This window comes from Lolium perenne, chromosome 4, assembly GCF_019359855.2.
Source record: "Lolium perenne isolate Kyuss_39 chromosome 4, Kyuss_2.0, whole genome shotgun sequence".
Classification (NCBI taxonomy): Eukaryota; Viridiplantae; Streptophyta; class Magnoliopsida; order Poales; family Poaceae; genus Lolium; species Lolium perenne.
In genome coordinates this window covers 378,882,740-378,888,126 of record NC_067247.2, presented here as the reverse complement: position 1 = coordinate 378,888,126, position 5,387 = coordinate 378,882,740, and the positions used below count along the sequence as shown (strand labels likewise).

The following is a 5,387-nucleotide window of genomic DNA, read 5'->3' as shown; positions in this document are numbered from 1 at the left end:
ATGACCGTAGCCGTGGTGGCCCTTGCGGCGGAGCTCACCTATGACCTTTCAGAGCTTCTGAATGTTCTTAGTGGCTGCCTGCAGAGCAGAGACAAGTTTTCTGAATCATTCGGCACCTGTTGGTATAATGCGTAACAGTGAAATTGTTTCATCCGTCAGCATGGAGATTAACATATATATGTGCAAGCTACTGTCGAGTGCTGACACAAATTTTTAAGATGGTCCTTAGTGCTGACACAAGTTTGCTAAGTTCGTCCCTGATATATTCAACACCTTTGCAAACTGTTTCATTTTGATTCCACATACAATCTTGTGATGAGTTATTGTCAAGATCAGTAATCACTATCACCAGAACAGGTCCTATGATGAGTTATTGTAAAGATTTATTTAGATAATGATGACCTATTGTCAAGATGGGTCAGTCCAGTTACAGGCCGGCCGGCAACCTGTCAATCATCGAGAAGTGCGTGTAATTGTCACTTGTTATTGTGAACCAAGTCCAAACTTGACCAAACCTCTGTGTGATGTGCCTGTACATAAGAAGAGCGCGTATGCTTGCTGGTTCATTCGTAATCACATTTAAGCACCACTCTAGCGGCATGGCCAAGCTTTCATATGGTATCATGGTTCGTTTTGCTAGCAGTGAGGGATGTATCTTCTGCTGCTCCAAGCAACAACACCGACCTTTCGGCGCTTCTCTCCTTCAAAGCTGGGCTCTCTGATCCTTTCGACGTCCTCGGTGGCAATTGGACCACCAATACATCCTTCTGCCACTAGGTTGGTGTATCTTGCGGCAGGCGTTGGCAGCGAGTCACCGCCCTCGTGCTAGTAGGCATTCCCCTCCATAGAGGGCTCAGCCCTCATCTCGGTAACTTCTCTTCCCTCCATGTCCTCAGCCTCACAAACACAAGCCTCACTGGTTCTATCCCATCAGATATCGGAAGGCTGCCTCCTCTTAGTGTTCTTGATCTTAGCCACAACAATCTATCCGGGCCCATATCAGAGGGTATTGGCTCCCTTGTCATGCTCCAAACTCTGGACTTGCAATCTAATTATTTATCTGGTCCTATGTCTCGTACAATCCTCAATATGTCTAGGCTTGAAACCATGTTTCTCTAGATCTCAGCTTCATGCAAGTGATTGATGTGATAGATATTTCTAACAATCGCTTAGTCGGCACCCTACCAAGTTCATCTGTGCCTCATCAAATGTTAACCTACCTAGACCTGTCACACAACTTATTTGAGGGTTTCATCCCACAGATATTCGATCACTTAACCAACTTGGTAGCACTGGACCTCTCCTAACAATATTTCAGGTACGATACCAAATTACCTCGCCAACTGCACCTATCTTACTGATATGAACCTCTCCTTTAACAAGCTAGAAGGGAAAAGACCAAATGGAGGTGTTTTCTCAAATCTCATCTTCCAGTATTTGATGGAAAATATTGGACTATGTGATGGTACACACCTAGGATTCTCACCATGCCTAGACAAGCCTCACCAAAGTCATGGTCAACACTTTCTCAAGTTTGCAATCTCGGCAATCACGGTAATTGTTGGTGCTATTGTTGCTTTCTCATACATAATCACTAAAATCAAAATCATGAAGAAGCCAGTTGTTTTAACTTCTAATTGCATGATAGATGCGATCAGCTATAGGTTGGTGTCCTATCAGGAGTTTTTTCGTGCCACTGACAATTTCAACAAGAACAACTTACTTGGTGTTGGAAGTTTCAGCAAAGTTTTCAAGGGCCAACTTGATGATGGTTTGGTGGTCGCGATAAAAGTGCTCAACATGCAAGTCAAGGTAGCTGCAAAGAGCTTTGTAGCTGAATGTCAAGTATTACGGATGTCTAGGCATCGTAATTTGATAAGAATTGTGAATGCGTGTTCCAAATTGGATTTTAGAGCACTACTGCTTCAATTATGTCCAATGGTAACTTGGATGCATGCCTGCACACTGAAAGGAGGCCTTGCTTAGTGTCATTCCTTAAAAGATTGGACATTATTCTCGATGTGTCAATGGCAATGGATTATCTTCACCATGGCAACCAGGAGGTTGTGCTACATTGTGACTTGAAACCTAGTAACATGTTGTTCGATGAGGAGATGACGGTGCATTTAGCGGACTTCGGAATTGCCCAATTACTACTTGGAGACGACAATTTGATTGTTTCAGCAAGCATGCCAGGGACAATCGGTTATATGGCACCAGGTACTTCATCGATGAACATTTTTGTGCAAATTATGTTATGAGTGAAGATTCCCATTTAGCTAATGAACATGTTTTGTTCAAACATTTATGATATAGTATGCGCTCATGGGAAAAGCATCAAGGAAGAGCGACGTGTTCAGCTTTGGAATCATGCTACTCGAAATATTCACTGGGAAGAGGCCCACGGACTCCATGTTTGTTGGAGGGCTTAGCCTCATGCATTGGGTTTGCCAAGCATTTCCAGCCAACTTAGGTCATGTAGTTAATGTCAAGCCATTGCAATACAAAACAACAATTCATTTGTTTGATAACCAAACAAATGGTACTTCAATACAATCCTCTGCAACAAGCTAGGGAGACAACTTTATTCTATCAATATTTGAGTTGGGCCTTGATACGTCCAAAACGTATCTACTTTCCCGAACACTTTTGTTGTTGTTTGCCCTCTATCTTGTGTGTTTTGAATACAACTAACACGGACTAACACTGTTTTCAGCAGAATTGCTCTCGTGTCTTGTTTTTGTGCAGAAATCCAACTTTTGGGAAAATTCCCGGAAAATATAGAAAAACCAATATTTTACATGAAGACTCCCGAAGCCAGAATACGAGATGGAGGGGGGCCACGAGGGGCCCACACCTGCCCTAGGCGCAGGCCAGGCCTGGCCGCGCCTAGGGGTGGTCTGGCCGCCTCGGCCACCCCCTCAACCTCTCCTTCGCACTATAAGAAGCCCCTGACCTAAAAATCGAGAGGGGGGGCGACGTTTTTCCAGAAAGAGTTCCGCTGCTCCGCCGCCACCAGAATCCCCAATCCAGGACCAGAAACTCCGATCTGGCACCCTGTCAGGACGGGGTGGAGGAGATCATCACCATCGCCATCACCGACGCCTCTCCATCAACCATCCATGATTCCCCCATCCATGTGTGAGTAATTCCCCGTTGTAGGCTGTAGGGGATGGTAGGGACTGGATTAGATTGGTCATGTAATAGCTATAAGATTGTTATGAGCATAGTGCCTAGTATCCGTTGTTAGTATTTTTTGACATTGTTGCAACTTGATATGCTTAATGCCGGTCACTTTGGGCCCGGGTGCCATGATCTCAAATCTGAACATGTTATTGATTCATGAGGATAATTATTGTTTTTGATCATATCTGCAAGTTGTATACATATATTTTTATCCGGAACCCGAGGCTCCAAAGTGACCAAGAATTGGGATAACCGGAGGGGATGACTATGATGTGAGGATCACGTGTGTTCACGGAGTTCTAATACTTTGCTCTGGTACTCTATTAAAAGGAGTACCTTAATTACCAGTATTTTCCCTAGAGGCCCCGCTGCAACGGGTTGGTGGGACAAAAGATATCGTGCAAGTTTCTCATTGCGAGCACGCGCGATTAAATAGGAACACACGCCTATGAATATATTTATGCTAGGATGCTTATATCATTATTACTTGCAATGACTATGTCTTGCTATTACATGGACTCTTTCATTCATGCAACGTCCGTTCATCCATCCTTGTGCCTATAGTATTTTAATCCCGCTGTCTACTGCAATCATCGCTACTGTTATTTTTATTTGGCTACTGATGTTACTTCACTGCTACCACTGCTATAAAATTGTTACTACTGGTAAACTGTTGCGAGCAAGTCTATTTTCAGGTGCGGGTGAATTGACAACTCACTTGTTAAAGCTTATAGATATTCTTCGGCTCCCCTTGCGTCGAATCAATAAATTTGGGTTTTTACTTCCCTCGAAGACTGTTGCGATCCCCTATACTTGTGGGTCATCAAGACTATTTTCTGGCGCCGTTGCCGGGGAGCATAGCTTTATTTATAAGTCCACTTGGAAGTGATATTGTTCACCGCCATCTATTCATTATGGGGAAGCCTCGTGAGAAATTCCCTATATTTCCATCCACTACAATTAAAAGAGGAGGTACAACTATGAACACCTCTGCTGCTCTTGATTTGCCATCTGTTATGAGTAAGCTTCTTACTCCACCACATATACATTCTTCTGCTTCTGTTGAATCTGATAATGATCCTGATGATATACATGATGCTTCTACTATGCTTGAAAAGAGTGGTTCGTTGGGTCCTTTCCTAGATACTACAATTGCTAGAGCAAAACAAATTGAAAATACTGAAAATATTATTATACCTGTTAGTTCACCTCAAGCTAGGGGGAATCCTACTGATGATCTTGATGAAGCTTATATTGAACTTGATGATGACTTCATTTAAGAATGTCATGCTACTAGAGATGCAAGTGCTATGACATGTCTTCTCGCAAGATGAGCTGTTAGATATAAATTGTCTCCTGATTCTAAGTTTGCCACATCTCCCTGATACGTCCAAAACGTATCTACTTTCCCGAACACTTTTGCTATTGTTTTGCCTCTAATTTGTGTGTTTTGGATACAACTAACGCGGACTAACGCTGTTTTCAGCAGAACTATTCTGGTGTCTCATTTTTGTGCAGAAATCCAACTTTCAGGAAAATCCTCGGAATTTATGCGAAAGGTCTTATTTTTCCAGAAGACTCACGGAGCCAGAAGGGCAAGCCAGGTGGAGGCCCGAGGGCCCCACACCATAGGGCGGCGCGGCCCAGGAGGGGGGCGCGCGGCCCTAGCGTGTGGCCCCCTCGGCCGGCCTCCGACGCCCTCCTCTGGACTACTTAAGGGGTTTCGATCTAAAAATCGCGACCAAGAAGTCGAAGTCGCCAGAAACCCTCCAGAACGCCGCCACATCGCGAAACTCCGTCTCGGGAGCCAGAAGTCTCCGTTCTGGCACTCCGCCGGGACGGGGAATTGGAGGAGATCATCGCCATCATCACCACCGATGCCTCTCCATCGACCAGCAATGTTTCCCCCATCCATGTGTGAGTAATTCCCCCACTGTAGGCTAAAGGGGATGGTAGGGATTGGATGAGATTGGTCATGTAATAGTACAAGATTGTTAGGGCATAGTGCCTAGTGTCCGTAATTGGTACTTTGATGATATTGTTGCAACTTGTTATGCTTAATGCTTGTCACTAGGGCCCGAGTGCCATGATCTCAGATCTGAACATGTTATTGTTTCATCATGATATTCATTGTTTTATGATCTTACCTGCAAGTTGTATACACATGTCGCTGTCCGGAACCAATGGCCCCGAAGTGACAG

General features: G+C 44.3%; 1 pseudogene; it reads left to right on the top strand.

The window, feature by feature from the left end:
- LOC127348080 (putative receptor-like protein kinase At3g47110) lies at positions 1 to 2,574 on the top strand (annotated as a pseudogene).
- The last annotated feature ends 2,813 nt before the right edge of the window (positions 2,575 to 5,387 follow it).